The following is a 21,051-nucleotide window of genomic DNA, read 5'->3' on the forward strand; positions in this document are numbered from 1 at the left end:
GGCTGGGAGTAGAGCAGCCATGCTTCTCCTCAGAGATCAGAGATGACAATCTAAGGAGGAAGGAGAGCAAGGCAGGGGAGCTGAGCAGGCCCTTCCATCAGGGGAAGCCAGCTCTTGTTAGCTGACAGCTAGAGGGGACCATGTGGACGGCATGTGTGCACACCAATACCGAGGAAGCGCTCCATCCCCTCACAAAACTTTCTTGAGATTACTTCCCTTTCTTTCATCACTGGTATGTGTGAGTCATGATCTTACTCTCCCCGAGCAGATCCTGAGTGATTCTGAAATTCTGAGGCAAACCATGAGAGGCCGGCTGTCCTTGTGTTCTGAGTAAGTGGCAGGTGCCAGGGAGCCAGCTGCCAGGGGCTGAGAACCAAAGAGCATCACCAGGCAATACAGAGGCTGGAAAGTTCCTGTGCCCAAGAGAGGTATGAATGGGAAAGGCATGTATAAACAACAGGCTGCTGCTAGCCCGAGGGGAGAACTCTGTTCTGATTCAGCGAGATTTCTCCGCCCCTTCCTGTGTGTGCCAGCAGAAGGTCTGAAGAGAGACTGGTCACTGTCACCTTCTCTACCTGAGGCATGGGCAGTCCCCAGGTAAATGAAAAGAAGGAGAACTCCTGCAGACTCACAGCCAAGATGGCCAGATAAACTATAAGTAAAAGATTCTCCCAGATGGGGCCAAGTGCTATTAAAAAAAAAAAATGCTTTTATTAAGGATGTTGGAACCGAGAATGAGGTTGATACTTTTGCCTGGGAACCAAGACCTGGTCTTCGGTTTCCTGTGGGGTCCTGATAGGGTTACTTCATGTTGGTACTCAGCATTCCGAGTCACAGCGGTGACTGTTAGACCTGAGTAGCACACACTTTCTCAGCCTGGCCTCTTTGCCTTCATTCGAATTATCTGGCTGTGACTGTGTCAGGCTGTATGGTTCTAACCATGGGTGTTGGCCTAAGTTTCCTCACGATACACTATACAAATACTGTGTTACCCAGGGAGCGCTCTGTGCTGCTACCTAGCTTGTATCTTACACAGTGGGCCTTTCATTTCTAGAAGTAATTCATTCGCATAAAAGTTCCTACCAGTATTTGGAGGACGAATCCAGAGTACAAATCCAGTTTGTTTGTTTGTTTTGTGTTCTTTTGTTTTTTCTTTGTTGTTGTTTTGTTTTTTGTTTGTTTGTTTGTTTTGTTTTGTGACAGGGTTTTTTTGTGTTAATCAAGCCCTGTCCTGGACTCCATTTGTAGACCAGCCTGGCCTTGAACTCATAGAGATCTGCTTGCCTCTGTCTCCCTAAGGCTGGAATTAAAGGTGTGAGCCACCACATCCAGTTAGAAATCCAGTTTCAAATAAACCATCCTAACACTCATCCCTGACATTTAAATTTTCTTCCAATATTCAAAGAAAAGTACGTATGGCCAACACTGGCCTCTCCGATCACTCCTCCCACTCCCGCGTTAGTATTACTTTTTTCCCTTGTTAAATCTGACTACAGTGCACACCTGTAATCCCAGCTACCTGGGAAGGCTAAAGCAGGAAAATGACAGGTTCAAGGCCAGCCTGACTGACTAAATTGAGATCTTATCTCAACATAAAATAGGAAATAGGGGCTGGAGAGATAGCGCAGTGATTAAGAACCTGGCTCCTCTGGAAAAAGAGCACCCACATGGCAATTTACAACTGTCTGTTACTCCGGTTCTAGGAGATCTGACTCTCTCACACATGCAGGCAGAACACCAAAGCACGTAAAATAAAAATAAATTAAAATAAAAAATAAAAATGGGAGCCAGGCGTGGTGGCACAGATGTGTGCACCAGTGCTCAGGAGGCAGAGACAGACAGATTTTTAAGTTCGAGGCCAGCCTGGTCTATAAAGTGAGTTCAGGACAGCTAAGGCTGCACAGAGAGATCCTGTCTCAAAAACCAGAATAAATAAAATAAATAAAAAAGAAAAGAAAAGAAGGGGTGGATGACACTCCATGGTAGCTTACTTGCCCAGTATTTCAAGGCCTTGGGTTCAAGATTTGCTTCTGAGGAGAAGAAAGAAAGAAACTCCTCCCCCATCTCTGTCTCGGTGGATTCCTTGCAAATGAGCCCTGTGACTCAGATTTGCCTCACTAGATATTCTGGGAACTTAAAAAAGTATAGACAGTAATAAAGACTAGTCAAAATAGGATCTTTAAAGTTATACAACTGAAGGCACTAAAGCCATAATTCAGCCTTTGATAGTTAGAGGAATCTTTCATATTCACTGGCTTCATAATCCATAAGCATCAAAGTGAAGGAAATGTTGGTGATGTGATTTTGCAGTCAACATTTCTGGCTCTCAGAAATGCAGTAAGCTTAACTAAATGTAGCATTTTCTTTGATTCGGAATGAGAAAATACAAATTATAGCTCTTGAATCCTAATCAGTTTAAATTCTCTGAAAAAAAAAAAAACCTAGGAAAAAGCATGATAAACGCATTGCGTAATTTTAAAGACAAATGTGGTCATAGTGCAGCTGATTTATGACAAGGCAGGCCCCTTCAGCACCCAGGGCTCAGCTCCCTCATCTATAAGATGATACAGTGGATGTGTGGACATGAGAATCCTTTTCTACCCCAGACATTCTGTGCGAGTCTAATAAATGTTCAGTGAGTAGAGGTTCTGCCCAGGAAGTCTGGTTTGCCAGAAATCACACACAGGATCAGCTACTGCTCTTCATGGAAAATAGGTTTAGAATAAAAAAATCTGAGTTAAAGAGAGAGAGAGATTAATAAACAAAACACCAAAAAAAAAAAAAAAAAAAAAAAAAACACCTGCATGTTAAGACCAAGCCAAGGAATGTGAAAACAAACCAACAAACAAGCCAAACATCGAAGCACTACATTTCACTTTTTAGTAAATGTACTGATTTGGCATGGATGATGTGTGTGTGTCTGTGTCTGTGTGTGCGCAGGCGCAAGCAAGCGTGTGCCCTCTATACTGCCCATGCAGCCATGCAGCGGTCAGTGAACAGCTTGTGAGTCTAAGTTTTCTCCAACCACGTGGCAGGGTAGGGATGACCTCAAGCCCTCAGCTTGCTGGTAAGTACTTTACCCAGTGAGCCAGTTTACTGGCCGGGCAGTAAGTTCTAAGATTTATAGACTTTTAAAGTCATAGGTTGGCTCCCTTCTCTTACACTTATCTTATGTTTCTGGAATACCCAGATATTTGCTGAAAGAGTGTCAATTCCCAGGTTTTTATTGCTACACTGAATTTTTCTTTTTTCAAAATGAAGAGAGAGTTACTTACAGCAGGGGAGGGCTGGTGTTCCACACTTACCTCAGCATTTAGGAGGCGGAGGCAAGAGGACTATTGAAGGCCTGAGGCCATTTTGAGCGACATGGTGAGCAGCAGACCGACCAAGCAAGGTTCCATACACAGTTAGACCCTGTGTCAGGACACACTAAACATTAGCAAACAAAAGCAGCAACCATTCATTACTACCTCCTTTTATGAATGGACTATGTCTCTAGATAGAATACTTAACAAGCTTTAACAAGTTTTAACATTTTAAAAAAGTTTTAACCTCCAGGATCTGCAAATGAGACTTTATTCAGAGACGGTGTCTTTGTGGATATAATCAGGCCAAGATGATAATCATTAGGTTAGACACTAATCCAGTATGTCTGGTGTCCTCATAAAAGGAAGATATTTGAAAACACAGAGAGAGAGAGAGAGGAGAACGCCACATGAAAACAGATTGAAATAAGTTACTGCAAGCTAAGGAACACTTGAGGTGATCAATATCTGAAAGGGACAGGAAGGGTGCTCCCCTAGAGGCTTCAGGGAGATCATAACCTTGACATGGCCTTGGCTTTATCCTTCTAGTCTCTAGAACTGTGAGAGAATAAACTTTCATTTCAATCCTGTGGTACCATATTTGCTGGTTTTGGTTTATTTTGTTTATTTGATTGATTGATTGATTGATTGATTGATTGGGTTTGATTTTGCTTTTGAGATAGAGTCTCAAAAGTAGGTAGCCCTGAATGGCCTGGAATATGCTGTGTAGACCAGGCTGGTGTTGAACTTGTAGCAAACCTCCTGCCTCTGCCTTCTGAGTGCTAGGGTTATAGACATGCACTGCCACTGTTGGCCACACTGTGGTTCTTTATTACAGCAGTATTAATCCAGTGCTCATATCCCTGTGCTTGACTGGGCTTCATCCGAGCACCTCAGACGGAGGTTTAGTTTGAAGTCTGGACTGGATACTAAAGCTTGCACCACGGTTGCCATTCAGTGCTGTAGTTGGCTACGGTATCATCTGGGAGTTAGAGACTGAAATAGGGCCTCTCCATGTAGTTTGCATTTCTTAATGATGTTGGAAGATCTGGGACAAGGTGGCACACACCTTTAATCCCATCACTTGAGAGGCAGATGCCGGTGGATCTCTATGAGTTCAAGGCCAGCCTGGTCTACATAGTGAGTTCCAGAACAGCCAGGGCTGCACAGTGAGACCAGTGTCTCGAAAAAAAAAAATTATATATATATACAGAAGAATGACTATTGACCATTATAAACAGGCAGGAAGGAGACTGTGCAGTGCCAGAAGGCCCTAGGCAGGAACTGGAGTTACAGGGTTAGCTCTGTTCTGTTCTACTCAGGCAAACGGTGTGGGGGCCAAAGGAAGGTCTTGGTGCAGGAAAGGATGTGGGTTGGGATCATGTCTACAGTACACAATCTAGCACGGTAATTTCCTATGAATTTACTTGAAGCAATGTGGTTCACTTTAAACCCAAATATTATCAACTTAGGGACACTGAGATAATCCTTTCCTCTGATAATAACAAGGTTAGGTTGTAGAAAACATTTTATTCAGGACAGTTGGTGATATTTTGGGAAACAGGAAGGCTACTGAAGCCCCAAAGTTTCTAAATTATAATTTTTTTAAAGATGTATTTATTTTGTATACAGTATTCTACCTGAATTCAGGCCTGAACACCAGAAGAGGGGACCAAATCTCCTTATAGATGGTTGTTAGCAAGCCACCATATGGTTGCTGGGAATTGAACTCCAAAGCTTTGGAAGAACAGCCAGTGTTCTTAACCTCTGAGCCATCTCTCCAAGTTTCTAACTTTTAAATTAAATTTTTTTTATTTGTATGTGTGTCTCTCTGTGTGTCTGTCTGTGTATCTGTATGATGTGGACAGCGTACTATGGTGAACTTGTACTTTTCCAAATTGGTTCTTCTATGTGTGTGTGTGTGTGTGTGTGTGTGTGTGTGTTTGCTTACTGAGCCTAGAGAGACAGCTCAGCAATTAAAGACCCTAAGGACTTCTGGCACTGCACACTCTTCTTCCTGCTTGTTTATGAGAGTCAATAGTCATTTTTCCATAATTTTTGAGACGTTAGTCTAATTATGCAGCCCTGGCTGTTCTGGAACGTTCTCTGTTTAATACACTGGTTTATAGTGCTTGGAGGAGTGAGGGGGGGGTGACTGGGTAGCGGGGAATCTGAATGTGTATGTATATCAGAGTGGGTAAGGAGCAATAAAAACTCAATTGCACCAGTTCCAAAGAAAATGTTAATCATGCATGCTAATTCTGCAGTTTTATCAACTTCTTAGATATCTTGTGAAGTAATCTCTTTGCTAGTTACAAAGACATCTAATCAACTAAATCAGAACAGAAAGTGAAAATATTCTGGCTTTTGTTATCACAATTATGAAATATATGTAAATCTCAGCTCAGAAGGAGTTAATTTGACTAATGTAAAACCCAAACCAATAGTGCTATAATCTTCTTAAGAATCTGCATTGTTCAATGCTCTCAAACATGTTTGTAGGACACAGAATACCATCATTTAGTGGAGGGGCAATAAGTCAGATGAAGGAAAGACACTGGCTGTCTTACACTTATCTTATTTAGAGAATATCCATGAGAAAAGATAGCCATGCCAACTGCAGGGCATGGACTGAGGATCTAGGAATCTGACCCCCAGAACAACTTCCTCAGATTAAATTTACAAGGACTGAGAAACAGATACGGGCAGAGCATGTGGTCCTGATTTGTATCAGGGAACTGGAGGCTTACAGATGATCCTCTGTCTCAAAGGAGATGGAGAGCACCCTTAATTAGTTAACATCTTGTTACAGTCTGGCACCATCTGCTCTGAGCGGACCTCATAGGGGACACAGATAAGGCAGGTTGTTTATGTGACAAATATTGAATGTGTTCTATGCACAGGGCATAGTGCAAAATCATGGAACCACAATGGAGAATAAAATAACTAGGATCTATGGTATCAGGCCATTTATAGGAGTTGCCATGAATCAGGTTCTCTACCTTTAAGAAGGGAACCTCCTTTACTTCCACAATGAACACGAAATTAAAGGAATGCTATGTGTGAAATAAGCAGTAAACACATGGCATCTATTAGGTATTCCTTAGTTGCTGGTTTCCTCACTCCCACCTTTGCCTCTCCTGCAGGGGCGTCTCTAGCCACCTTTGGTGACTTTAAATTTTGCTCACTCTTTTCTGTACCATGGACTCCTAACCTTTGACCTATTGCTGTTCTCTTATCACAGGGCTCTTAAGAACATCTGAACTTACCCTTGTGGTACATTTTCCACTGGTACTAAAGTCACTTACTACAGGACAAACACTATTTGGTAAGGAAATCCACGATGTAGCTCTGGCTAGCCTGGAGCTCACTCTGTAGACCAGGCTGGCTTTGAGCTCACAGAGACGCATGAGCCACCACGTACAGCTCATCTGCTTTAATATGTAAAGATGTCTGGGTTGCAATAGGGATTTCAATTTGTAGATTTTTACCATGGTTGTGCTATTAAACCATGCTCAAGTTTATTAATTTTATACACATTTGAGTCTTTGATCTTTTTGTTATTTTGTCTTTTTTTTTTTTTTTTTCCTCCATTGCTGAGGACCGAACCCAGGACCTTGTGCTTGCTAGGCAAGCGCTCTAGTACTGAGCTAAATCCCCAACGCCCATTTGAGTCTTTGAAATGGCTAGTTCCTCTGTATGGGAAAATTTTTGATGATTTTTATTTACGTATTTAATACTAGACTAAAAAAAACTTTTAGGTTACTAGACTAAATTTGTGTAAAAAAAAAAAAAAGAGTACAAAGAAAGCAAACTTTGAACAAAAAAGGAGAAAGAAAAAGCAAATAAGCAAGGCAGTGGTGGCACATGCCTTTAGTTCAGCACTTGGGAGGCAGAGGTGGGCAGATCTCTGTGAGTTCAAGGCCAGCCTGGTCTACAGAGTGAGTTCCAGGACAGTGAAAGCTACACAGAGAAACCTTGTCTTGAATGGAGGGGGGCACCTTACTTTTTAGTGTTCAAAGGGAAATTTTTATTCTGTTTATACTGGGATCTAGGCTTTTACTCATCATGTGAAGCCCTAGAAAAGTTGGAGACATATTAGATAAGGGGTAGCTTAGGAGGCTGGACTTGAGCTAGAGGCACAGCCAGAAGGCAAAAGGGGTATCAAAGGGGTGAAATCACAGGCAGCCAACAAGCACGGGCTTTAGCTGACTGGGTCAGACAGGAAGGAAACTGGATCTTACAGCCTTCCACTGAAACTTTAGCCGACTCTCCGTCCACAGAATGTAGGATCTGCTCACCCTAGCCCTTCTCATCTGCCAACCACATTGTTTTCTGTTTAAGGGCTTTCCCTGAAATCATCTTTCCACGATGGCCACTTCCTAACAGAAGGCTGCTTGAGGATCCTTTGTCTTTTGAGTTAATTCCTTTATCTGCCCTAGGCTGCAACTTGTTGGGAGATGTTCTGTAATTGCTTCAGAACGATTCAGGTCTCCAGGAAATAAGAACCAGTGCAAAGAGCAGAGCCCTGCTGAGACCAAGTAAAGGAGACCGTCAGGGAAGAATGTGATGATACACAAATCAGATGTTTTAAGGCCACGGCAGTGAGCTGCACACTGGGCTCTGGGGTGACCTTATACACAGCCAGTAGGCACAGGGCGGATGTATGGACAGTGTCATAGCTGTCACGGCGCAGTTTCCCAGGGGGCTTTCCGGATGGTGCTGTGTTGTGTGGTGCCCTCCTTTAAGAGTAAAACCTTCCCCGTTGGAGGCAAGCTCATTAAAACACAGGGTGTTAGAAATAAAACAGGACAGTCTAAGCAGAGGTGAACTAGTCTGTCCTGCAAGGATGACTAAGCTCAGGAGCTGCGGTCTCTGAAACAGAGCAGACACACTGGGTTCCCTCCCCACCACAAACATGCATGAACGGTGAGGACTGTTAAGAGACACTCTCCGATGAGCTGCCAGGGAGAAGCAAGGAGCAACGGAGCTGACCGGAAGCAGCTCAGATCAACTGAGTTACCCGCAAAGGATATTCTCCAACCTGCAGGCTACCTGCAGGCTGTACTGCAGTATAGCAGCTTTCACAAACTGTCATTCATACATGCTGAGTCATTTTTGCTCCCGTGACTCCTCACCCATATTCCTGTAACTAACTCAAATAAAACTCATTGGCTCACAAAGTTGGCAGTATTTGTACTTTGGTCTGTTGTCAGTTTCCTATTGGGGGGGAGTAAACATTTGTCCATGTCTTACCCAAAATAGTTGTCACAAAACAGTGACAACTTGGGCTGTGATAATTAGTCATTTTACGATACCCAAGTTGTCACAGATGATCTCAGAAAAGCTAAGCAGGTGCTGCTGAAGAAGGCATTGTTGATGCTCTGGGGCGGGTTGCCGTACTTCTCAAAGCTCACATCCGTCACAAACCTAGGGGCCTCAGCAGAAGAGGCAGGAATGGTGACCTTCGGTTCTACCCTTCCCCTGCATCGTGGCCTTCTCCACAATAGTGAAGACGCCCGTCGTCTCCATACTTGGCACCAATAGCATACCATCTGGTATGGGTGGGATTTTACCCCTGGAAGGTGGTGATGGCTGATAAGTTTCTCCTTCTTAGCCTTGGTTGTGCCATGGAACTTGCCATGCTCAGAACCTTACTGGAACACGTAGAGTGTGTAGCTGAGGTCAACAATGTGGTCACTGATGACAACAGCGCCCACTTTGCGAGAGCTAAAGGCAGTCCTGTTAACTAGATGCCCAACACAGTAATATCCATTCTCTTAGACCTTCAACATCATGTCTCAGGGATGAGGCTAGCACTGCGTGAAATGCTCCTGTCTCCAGAATGGGAAAGAGCAGAGAGCCTACAAATACATTTTTTAAAAGATTACAGGCTGGAGAGGAGGCCCAGCAGTGAAGAGCACTTGTTTTTGCAGAGGGCCTGGCTTCATTTCTCTGTCACAAACATCTGTAACTCCTGTTCCAGTGCTCTCCTTTGCATCCTATGGGTACTAGGCATGCGTGTGATGCATGGCAAAACACTGCATACATAAGCCAATCTGAAAAAATTGAAACTTAAAAAACCTACAAGTAAATCAAACAACCTTCCCCCTAAACTGCCAACTAACTGAGAAATTTGGTTTTTAATGCTTTTTGCTTTCGCATTAAAAAAAAAAAATCAGAACAATTAAATCTCTATTTTTTCCATGTGACATCATTTTTGACACTGTTAAGGTTCTTTAGCTGTAGAGATAAAGAAAATTATTAAGATGCACCATATCACTAAGCCTGGAAAGGCAGGATAGAGCTCAGAAGTCATATGGAGGACCAGGTTCAAGGTCTGAGTTGACTTACCACAGGCCTTTGGATAAGGGTAGTTTTCAAGGGCTTGATCCGTCCTTGAAATAATGTTGGGAATTTGGTGGAGGGGTAGGGCATTGTGATGGTTACTCTTTGTTGTCAGCTTGGGAGGATTTATAATCAGTTCAGAGACACAGGGTTGGTTGTATCGCTGAGGAAATTCCAGACTCTCCCTGCCATGGCACTCTTAAATCTTGAACCAAAACAAGCTCACCTGATTCTGTCTGGTGTTCTGTCACAAGAGAAACTGTTACAGAATCATCCATTATTCAGCTGCTCAAGTTCAGGCTACCTCTCAAAATGGAAAAAACAAACAAACAAAAACACATAAACCAAAAACAACCCACCATTTCATTTTTCTGTTTCCCTGTTATGTAGACAAGGTAATTAAAGTCAGTTAAGGGAATATGTATAGATTTTTAGCTTCCTTAAACCATCTCTTTTAAAAAAGTATCCTTTTTAAAGTTAGCATATAAGGTAATAATTTTCATTATGTTGTTTTTTGGATCTTCTTTTGAGCCATTATATGGGTGCTGGGAATTAAACCTTGGTCCTTTAGAAAAGCAGCCAATGTTCTTAACCACTGAGCCATCTCTCCAGCACCCCCCCCCACTGCATTGTTTTCATACAGCTGTCATAGTGCTCTCTTCTTGAGACAGGGTCTCATTATATATCTCTGTCTGTCTCAGAACTATGCAGACCACCATGCTGGCCTTGAACTCGGAGATATACCTGGAATTACCAGTATACACCACCACACCTGGTTTCTCATACTTTTTTTTTTTTTTTAAAGAACCTTGATTTTGCTCAGGATGACAGTCCTAGTTCGATGATACTAGGTTAATTCTGACAACTTTTTTTTCTCCTTAACTGAATACTCAATTTCCCAGTTACCCTTTAAGCTAGCAGTAACTGTTTATGAGTTTTTTTTGTTTATTTTTTGAGACAGGGTTTCTCTGTGTAGCCTTAGCTGTCCTGGACTCACTTTTGTAGACCAGGCTGGCCTTGAACTCACAGAGATCCATCTGCTTCTGCCTCCTAGAGTGCTAGGATTACAGGCATGTGCCATCATGCCCAGCTTCGTGTTGTATTTCTTAAGAGTGTCACGTAGGGAAGCTTTTGAGGAACTTTTACTTTAATACTCAACAAAATGCAGACTAATTCAACTCCTCCCCCTTCTTTTGTCTTGAATTCACAAACGCTTCCTTAACAACAGCATCTGTCTTACAACCATGAGGTGACATGCACAGGAATAAGAGGCCAATATAGAAAATGAAAAGGAGAACATAGAACCAATAATCAGCAGACACATCCCATCACTAAAATGGGAGAGGCAGAATAGGACCCAGAATCTATATGCTGTGGAGGACCAGTTTGGAAGTTCTCAATGGTATTAAGCTGGCAACAAATCCCGAAGTAGGTTATCCTTGAGTTTTCTGTTACTAGTAAATGTTTCATCAGTGCAAGAGGGACAATGAGTCAAGACAAATGTATAGATGTGTTTCAAGTCTTTGCTTGTATTATAATCACTGTGGTGGTCTGAATGAGAATGGCCCCTATAGGCTCACATGTTCAAATACTTGATCTCAGTTGGTGGAATTGTTTGGGAAAAAGTATGATGTGTGACCTTATTGGAGGAGGTGTGTTTGGTGGGGGGTGGCTCTGAGGTTTCAAAAGTCTTGGCCATTCCCAGTGCCTTTCTTTGCCTCCTACTAGTGGATCAAGATGTAAGCTCTCACTTCTTCCTGTCACTGAAATTGTAAGTCCAAGTTAAACATTTTATTGTATAAGCTGCTTTGGTTATAGTATCTTATAACAGCAATAGAAAAGTAAGCATCATGTCACTGGTCATCCTGTGTTACACAGCCAAGTGGGGCATCCCATAGTGTGAGGAAATTCATTTTATTGTAGGGTAAGATTTTAAGGAGGGATGTGAAGGCAATGATTGGCTTTGAGATTGCTAATGGTTCCATTACTTGACAAAGCTTAAGATGAAAGGAACTGTCTGAGGTAAAAGGGGTGCTGGTTTTCTCCCACCATGAAAACCAAATTCACACTGCACACATGTAGAGGAGTCTTTAAATATCTTGGCAATGCTTTTCTTTTTTCTTTTTTTCAAGACAGGGTTTCTCTGTGTACTTGACTGTCCTGGACACACTTTATAGACCAGGCTGGCCTTGAACTAACAAAGATCCACCTGCCTCTGCCTCCTTGAGTAATGGGATTACATCTTGGCAATGCTTTGAGAAAGACCATTCCCCAGCCTGGCAGTGGTGGTACATGCCTTTAATCGAGGCAGAGAGGCAGAGAGGCAGAGGCAGAGAGGCAGAGGCAGAAAGGCAGAGGCAGAAAGGCAGAGGCAGAGGCAGAGGCAGAGGCAGAGTGGATTTCTGAGTTGGAGGCCAGCCTAGTCTACAAGGTGAGTTTGAGGACAGCCAGGGTTACAAAGAGAACCCTTGTGTTCAACCAGCCCCCCACCCCCTGCCAAAATAATAAAGACCATTGCTCACCTCTGTTGTGTTCACCTTTCAAAAGGGGGCCTCATAGTCTCTCTTCTTTGTGTTTGTGCAAATGGAGGCCAGAGGTACATATTAACAAGGTCTCACTGAACCTGAAGCTTTATCGGTTTGGCTTGGTTGGATGGCCACTAACCTGGGATGTTTCTCTTTAACTAAACTTTTCCACCCCTGTTGTGATTGCTACAATGTATTCAAGTGTTAATTGCATGGTCCCCTCCTTACCTCCCCTCCTATCTTTACTGTCTTAAGAGCACATTCTCACTTCACCAAGTGATACTTTGTAACCTTGCCTTCCAAATTATTCCTCATGGGCCAGTCAAGTTGCCTACCCCAGGCCAGGGCAGAAGAGAGGCGAGCTCTGGGAAGCTTTGGGATGCGGTCACAGAAGGAGCAGGAGGTGCAGGAGAGGAAGAAGGAAAGAATAAAGGAGCTGAGGACTGGCCTGATGGAGAGGGCTGGCCTGAGGGAGAGGGCTGGCCTGATGGAGAACATGTGCAAGTATTTATGGGGGTTTTGACTGGGAAATAGACAAGATAGTTTAGGGAATTAAGATCTGCCCAGCCCCAATGTTTTAAGTTGTATCAAAGATTCTAACAAGTGTATCTTATTTTTATAATAGTGGATAAGAAATAACAACTGTTATTAATAATCATAGGCATCACCATTGAACATTAATAATCATCCCACACATCCCAGTAGTGGGGCAACAAGTATCTGTGCCACGATGCCCAGCTAGCTGCTCATGCTGGTTCTAGGGATCCAAACTCAGGTTCGCATGCTTGTACTGCAGGGATTTTACCTGTGGAACCATGTCCTCAGAATCGAGTCTTTCTTTCTTTCTTTCTTTCTTTCTTTCTTTCTTTCTTTCTTTCTTTCTTTTTTTTGAGACAGGGTTTCTCTGTGTAGCCTTGGCTCTCCTGGACTCGCTTTTAGACTGGACTTGGAACTCACAGCAATATCCCTGTGCAGCAGAAGGCCACCTGTAGAGGTCTTTTTAAAATTTTCTCCTGTATTTGGGCTGTTTAGGCCTCTACCTCCCTTGCACCAGCCCCCCCCCCCAACAACCTTAAGTAGGAGAGAGAAAAGGTTAGCAGGGAGAGGGGTCCCAGACCCCTTCATTTTTTCCAGGTATTTAGCTGGTCAAGGGGTTCTTTTAGGGCTCTGTGCCAATCTCCATCAATCGCAGACATAGCCCGCAGTCTCCTCCACGCTGCTGCGCCCTGAAACATTTCTCTCCGCCTGTCTGCTCCAAACTACCACACCATCTCTGGTCTCTGCAAACTGCTACATGCCGTGCACCAATACCAACCACCTTCCCTTCTCTTCCTCTGTGTTCCTATTTATACTCTCAGAGTCCTACACCACACCCCTCTCCCTGCTACCCAGGAAAGGCTGTTACCAGCTGGCAAAAGCCACACTCCACAGGAGACAATTAACAAGTGTGGACAAACTATACCCCAACTAAAATCCTACACTTGGGATTAAAACAAAAGCATATTTACATAACAAAGAAACCAAAACTTCTCTTACACTCCTGCCTCTGCCCACCAGAGCACAGGGATTAAAGGCGTCCTTCACCATGCCCAGCGAATCAATTATTTCTATGCAATGAAGATAGTCTGTGTTTGTTCTCATCCTTCAGTGTGCAGAAACTATGCTTTAACAGTAGTGAAATGCTTTGGGGGGAGCATAATGGGAATGGAAATAGTCAAGTATTGAAAGAGTGATGAAATTCTAAATTAAAGCAAAGACTACATAAAATTTTTGTGTTCATGCATGTCTTAGGTTCTAGTGCTGTGAGGAGACATCATGATTGTGGCAGCTCTTATAAAAGAAAACATTAAATTGGGGGTTGGCTTACAGTTTTAGAGGGTTAGTCCATGATCATCATTGCTTGTATTTATATAAAAATGCCATGCACATAACCGATCTTAAATCCAATGAGGTTTATTGGATAGAGAGGAGAGAGACATAGTAAGGGGAGGCAGACACCCCGACAGAGAAGGGAGATAGCAACAGAGAGGAAGAGAGAGCAAGAGAGCAAGAGGAAGGGGGAGTGGCCAACAGGTCACTATGTACCTGGCCCAGGTACTGACATAGGACATTGTCAGGACCCTGAAGGTCCATAAGGGAAGGCCAGTTGTGCTATGCCTGCACAACATAGCAGTCATGATGAGAAGCATGTGGGCAATATATCCTGGACCTCAGGCAGCAGGCAAACAGAGAGAGGGGTGGGGGCTGGCCTACTTTCGATGTTTGAAGCTTCAAAGCCCGCCTCCAGTGACACACCTCCTCCGACAAGGCAAACAACAAGCTCTACTTGTTGGAGCTCTACTCCAACAAGCTCACACCTCCTAATCCTTCCCCAAAGTCCCTTCAACTGGAGACGGAGAATTTAAACATATAGCCCCACCCACGGGGGCATTCTCAACCAGTCGCAGGGGCTGAGCCCGCTGAGCCAGGCTGCAGGTCCTGCACTCATTTACTTTACTTACTTATATTTAGGGCTCTACTGCTGAATGCTATCCCCATCCCCTTTTCATGCTTTTTGAGGCAGGGTTTCCCTAAGTGGCCCAGGCTGGCTTTGAACTCACTCATATAGTCCAGGCCACCTTGAGCTTTCCATTCTCTTGCGTCAGCCTCCTGGGTATCTCAGATTTACAGGCCTGCACCACTAGACCTAGTTTCATTTTATTTTCATAACTCATAGGGGATCAACAGTGACCAGCTGGACTAGGTCCAATCACTCAGAACGGAGAGTGGCCATAGTGACTTCCTAGGCTGCATTGCTGTCCCCTCAACCCTGAGTGAGCCTGTGGAACCAGCATTGGTTTTAGCTCCACCACCTGAGCTTTGGCTCCAACTTCTGTTAGGTGCTTTGCTAAAGAAAATCTACTGTCAAAGGCAATAGTCTGTCATTATGTAGGAGATGCAGTTGCTGAAAGCAATTTTAAAAGGCTTTCAAAGAGTTTCAGTGTTTAACAGTATGTTAGCCCCTTTAAGAGTGTGGTGTTGCTTGGCCTGTAGAGGTTCTGGTCTGGTCTGTTATGACATACTTCCTGGTAATTGGTGTGCTCAGTGCTAGCTCCCAAGAGGTGACACTGTGTATGAGTGTATGGGTGCATGTACATACCACAGCATGCACGCGGTCGGAGGACAACCTGCATAGTCACTTTAATGAAGTGTCAGGTCAGGTGATAAATGCCTGACTTAGGCGCAGAGAGTAAAAGAAGTTACTGTTAGATTGGTGCAGTAATGGAGAAGTTTCACATTGTGAAGGAAGAGACTAGCTTTACAAAGAGCACTCAGATACCCGTTTGACAGCAGTGTGGAGGGATAGCCCGTGCTGTTCAGATGGAGTCCCTAGAAATAGTAAGTGGCCTATGCCATATTGTATGTGTCCTAATATGTCTCTGTGCTTCTTGGAATTTCCATATTATTTTTCCATATCTGATTTGCAGATTAAAAGTTCTCTGAAAATGAAACCAAGTAGCCTGGTGTAGTGGCAAACATCTGTAATCCCAGCACTCAAGAGACAGAGGCAGGTGAATCTCTGTGAGTTTGAGTCCAGCCTAGTCTACAGAGTGAGTTCCAGGACAGCCAGGGCTACACAGAGAAACCCTGTCAGAAAGAAACCAAGTATGAGAACATGGGAAAGTGGGTTTGTTCTGTGGTCTGTTGAGAGTATTTCCACCAGGAGAAAGGGAGCTCTTTAAAGACTTTCTTCCCTAATTATACTTTCCTATATTGTTTTAGAATAAATATGTAACAGTATTGTAAACCAGGTGACACATTAATCCCAGCACTAGGGAGGTAGAGGTAGGAGGATCAGGACTTTAGTATTATCCTCAGCTACATAGTGAGTATGAGGTAAACTTTGGCTGCAAGACCCATGTCTTATTTAGGGCTTCTACTGCCGTGCTGAAAAACTGACCAAAAGTAACTTGGAAAAGAAAGGGTTTATTTTACGCACTCTCATATAACAGCTTATCATCAGATAGGAGCTGGCGCAGAGACGATCAAGGCACGCTGCTTACTGGCTTGACCCTCCTGCTTGCTCAGTCTGCTTTCTTATAGCACCCCAAACCCTCAGCCCAGGGATGGAACCACCCACAAGGGGCTAGGCCTTCTCACAAAGATCACTAAGAAAATGCCCTACAGGTTTGCCTGCAGCTTGACGGCACAGAAGCATTTCTCAATTGAAGTTCCTTCCTCACAGATGACTCTAATTGAGTTGACATAAAACCCTAGCCAGTGCAACCCATCTCAGAGACTAACAACAAAAGACGGATAAGTTGGAGAATAACCCAGCAGCTAGAAGTGCTTACATGCAAACCTGATGACCAGAGCTCAAACCCTGGGCCCCAAAGTAAAAAGGAAAGAACCAACTTTCATACCTGTGGCATGAGCATGTGCGGGAGCACACAAGCCCACACACACAAATGGGAAAATGGCATTAAAATATTACAGTAATAATTACATTATACAATACAGGGATACAGCCCCCCCATCCCACCTTTTCTCAAGACAGGGTTTCTCTATGTGGCCCTGGCTGTCCTGGAACGCACAGAGATCCACTTGCCTCTGCCTCCCAAGTGCTGGGACTAAAGCTGTGTGCCGTGAGCACCCAGCAAATATAGCTTCATTGTAAAGAAGTTAGGGTAAGCTGAAAGGCACGAGCTGAACCAGAGGCTCCTTCCTCATTGTTCCTTCCCCTTCTTTCCCCAGAGGGGATGTTGTTTTTCGTGCATACATTTTACTTCTCTTACATGTAAGTGGGGGGAGTCCTGCCTCAGTAAAGCTAGACTAACCTGGGGATGTTGCACATGCTAGGCAAATGCTTTAACAGTGTCATGCTCCCAGTCTCTTCACAGAGCTTTATAACCTAGCTTTTCCATTTCAGAGCACATCTTGTAGATCCTTTAATAGTACGTATAAATTTACCTGAGGTTTAATTTAAAAGCCTAAAAAGCAGCTGAGTGTTGGTGGCACACGCCTTTAATCCCAGCACTCAGGGAGGTGGAGGCAGGCAGATCTCTGTGAGTTTGCCGCCAGCCTGGTCTTCAGAGTGAGTTCCAGGATAGCCAAGGCTATACAGAGACATCCTGTCTCAAAAAAACCAGAAACCAAAAACTTAAAAAAAACCCTCATTTACTTAGTTATCACTTAGTATCTAATAATGACATAGTATAAAGTATATAAATATGTACTGTCATACTTCATATAACTACAGCCTGATGAAGCCATTTCCTACTTACTATAAAGAATCAGTTGCAAATTAATGACTATCCTCTTAAATTACATGTATGTACAAGAACTTTGTGAAAGGTTTGTAGAAATGGAGCCTCTCAGCCAGAGTGTAAACATGCTGGCAAATCCTGTCACGCTGTCTTCCTAAAACACTTTGTCATTTTAAAGTTTACAGATTGATTGAGTCAGTAAATGTTTTTAAATAATTTGAAAAAAAATAAGAATGCTAACTTATTGAAATTAAAACTTACAGAAAAATTTCTGTCCGCTCATGAACACCACATTTCTTTTGACTCTGAAAGCAGAGTCTCAGGTTACCAGGCTGTCCTTCAATTTATTAGGTAACAGAGGCTAACATTAAACTCTGGATTTTCCTGCCTCCATCTCCCAAGTGTGGAGATTATGGATGTGCGTCACTTACCTGGCTTAATTTTTACATGTATTTGGTACCTATGTTCGCAGGCACATTTATGTCGCAGTGCACATGTAGCCAGAGGGCGATTTGCAGGGATTTTCCAGTCTTTTATCACGGGACTCATGACTTCAGGCTTGCCTGCCAGGACTTTTACCTGTGAGCTTTCTTGCTGGTCGCACTTTATATCTTCTGAGGACAGGGTTCTCACTATGTCGTCCTCCTGGTCCGCCTACATCTCTGGAAGTCACTGTGTGGACAGGTTGGGTTCCATCTCATAGAAAGCCATTGCTTTTGCCTCCTGTGTGCTCGGATTAAAGACATACACCACCACTCCCAGTCAATTTATATTTCAATAAATAGTTTATTGACATTGGGATAGGGTACATAAAGTTGGGAAGCAGAGACTGAAAAATTAGTTCAAGTATTGTTTAAGGCTAGCTTCCTCTATACAGCAAAATAGAGACATGGGCTGGGCTACCCAAAACCTTCTAAAAAATTGAATCATTGATCCCCCTCCCCCATACAGGGTTTCTCTGTATAACAATCATGGCTGTCCTTTCTTTGTGGACCAGGTTGGCATCAAACAGAAATCCACCTGTTTCTGCCAAATCTTTTTTTAAAGTATATTTATTTATTATGTTTGCATGCCACCCCACAAGTATAGAGCTTGGGGAACAACTTCCAAGAGGCTATTCTATCCTTTGACCATGGATGTTCTGTTTGTTTTTGAGACAGGGTCTATGTAGTAGTGCTGGTTGTCCTGGAAATCCTTATGTGGCTGGCCATGACCAGGAAGGCACAGAGACCCGCCTGCCTCTGGCTCCTAAGTGTTGCGACTAAAGGCAGAAACACTACCCACCATGCTTGGACTCATCATGTGGATTCTGAGGCTTCAACTCGGGTTGTCAGGTCAGCAGCCAGCATCTTGCCTGCCTGATAATTTAAGATCATGCCAGGCTAATCCTTGTATGAGAACATTAAAAACCAAATTATGAGGTCAACTTCCAGTGCAACATTCAAATTTAAGTAGCTGAAAGGGAGCCATGCTTGGATGACACAGCTAGCCCAGTAAAAGATTGAAAGACTTCGAAGCAGGAAATGGTGGTGCTAGCATGCTGGATGCTGAGGGGTAGAGATCTCAAGTTCAAGGGCTATCTGGGGCTAAATGTACCAAGATCCTGTTTTAATATTCTTTTTTGAAATCTATACATGAACACATCCTCTCTGTAGGTGATCTTCAAAGAAAATTTGTTATTGGTATCAAAAATTTCAATTCTCACTCTTGCCCTCTCCCTTTCTCTGTCAGGGTGCCCCTCTCCCTTCCCTCATCATGTCTTGCTCTCTCTCCTCTTTCTCTCTTCATCTCTAATAAAACTTTCATATAAAAAAATTCAATTCTTAGCTGGTGAGACTTAACCTGATTCTGGGGTTGGGGCTCCTTTCCTGTCTCATGTCCTTTGATTTTCCTGTCATTCTCTCTTGCATTATATCCACCTAGAACACAAAACATTTTCCAAGTTTTCTGTCACCTCCTTCCTGCTGACATTGCCTACAGTCTGTCATAAGGAAGCACTGGATGGGTTCATGAAGACCAGCCAGTATAACGTAGTAAACATCTCATCTTTAAAAAAAAGTTCAAGAGCCATCTTTCCAACAATTATTTTCCTGGTTTCTATGTATTATTATTTTTCCATCTGAAGGCAAATCCCACTCATGGGTTGAAAGGATGTTCTGTTCTACTAAAAGCTGTAACTTTGTACTTTACTTTCTCCTGATTCCAGGAAACACAGAGGACTTTATACGTGTCAATGGAGCAGTAGCTTCAGAGCTCAATTCTTCTCTTTTTGGTTTTAACCCTTAAACTTGATTGTAGATGTATATGCCTATTTCAAACACTTTTGTGCCTCATGCATTCAAGGTCTTGTGCTTTATATATATGTTCATTCTATCTGTTCTAGAGAACCATGATTTATACAGATGCATAAGTCAATTTCCAATGTGACAAATTCTCAGTCTGAACTCATTATTGAATCTGTTTTCACCGGTCTGTGGGATTTTTGCCATATAGATGTATCTTATTAAAAGCAAATTTGCAATACCTTTGACTCCACTGCCAGATAACGAAACAGGGGGAGAGACCGGTATAAGCACATTTCCAATCCTCTGAGAGGAGACAGGTTGACTGCCAAGATGGTTTCTAACCACTGTCAAATGTTGCAATCATCCTTACACTTTGCTGAGACAACATGGAGTAAAGGATCTGAACTCGGTTGTTAATAAACAATTTGAAACCCTGAGGAGTGCCGAGGACCCCAAACACAGCTTGGAAGGCTTTTCGGAGAAACCTGACATCACCGTCAGGTCGCTTTCTTCCGTGTGCCAGGGCACTGGGCACTGGCTGTGCTAGCCGAAGCCACCCAGGGGCCGAAAGAAGCCGCACTCTCTCTGCCCGCCCGGCGCCGCGTCCCCCGCGGGGCCCGCCGCGCGCCTTCCTCTCCGCGGCACCGACGGGAGCGCCGGACCCCGGGCCCAGGGTGTGCATGCCAGGAGAGGAGGGCGGTTAAAACCGTTACCAAGACCAGTTTTGAACTACTTCAAACTCGGCTCCGGCGCCCGCCCGCCCCCTCCCCCTCCCGAGAACTCCCCGGCGCCCGTTCCCGCCAAGCGCCGGCCCGCCCTCCGGCCGCTTCCCGCCACCCCGGCCTCCCCGCCCTGCCCGCAGCGGGCTTCGCGTCCCGCCCCGCGCCGGCCCCGCCTGCCCGCCCGCCCGGCGGCTTTCCTGACAGGTACCCCCGGTTGGCGAAAGAACAAAGACCGCGACCGGGGCGCTTCCACCCGGCAAGCCGCGCTCCCCCGCGCGAGCCCTCGCCGCGCGCACGCGCCGCCGCCCGCAAGCCTCCCGCTCTCCGGCCTGGGGCCGGCGGGCGGGGCTCCCGGCCCGTCGCGCCCTCTGATTGGCCGGGCGCCCTCTCGCCTCCGCCAATCGGGGCGGCGCTTGATTGCGCTGGGGGGGCCAAATAAAAGCGATGGCGATTGGGCTGCTGCGTTTGGCGCTCGGTCCGGTCCCGTCCGACACCCAGGGGGACCTCGAAGGCAGTGGAGTCCCCGCGGCGGCGGCGGCGCGTGGGGGCGGCGCGCGGGAGAGGCGCGGGCTGGCGCGCGGGACGGAGGTAGCGCGCGGCCGGCGGCCGGCGGTCGGGGG

At 44.6% G+C, this 21,051-nt stretch overlaps 1 protein-coding gene across 3 annotated transcripts in view; it reads left to right on the forward strand.

Annotated features, from left to right (window-relative positions):
* The first annotated feature begins 20,882 nt into the window (after positions 1–20,882).
* Positions 20,883–21,051, forward strand: part of Ezh2 (enhancer of zeste 2 polycomb repressive complex 2 subunit) — a 51,859-nt gene continuing 51,690 nt past the window's right edge. For 2 of the 3 annotated variants that reach the window (XM_055598305.1, XM_055598306.1), the window contains exon 1: positions 20,883–21,019. The gene's annotated coding sequence lies outside the window, so the exon portion shown is untranslated. The remainder of the gene's footprint in view (positions 21,020–21,051) is intronic. The other variant, XM_055598304.1, reaches the window with a different exon arrangement.

This window comes from Psammomys obesus, unplaced genomic scaffold (assembly GCF_907164565.1).
Source record: "Psammomys obesus unplaced genomic scaffold, mPsaObe1.curated_primary_1811, whole genome shotgun sequence".
NCBI lineage: Eukaryota > Metazoa > Chordata > Mammalia > Rodentia > Muridae > Psammomys > Psammomys obesus.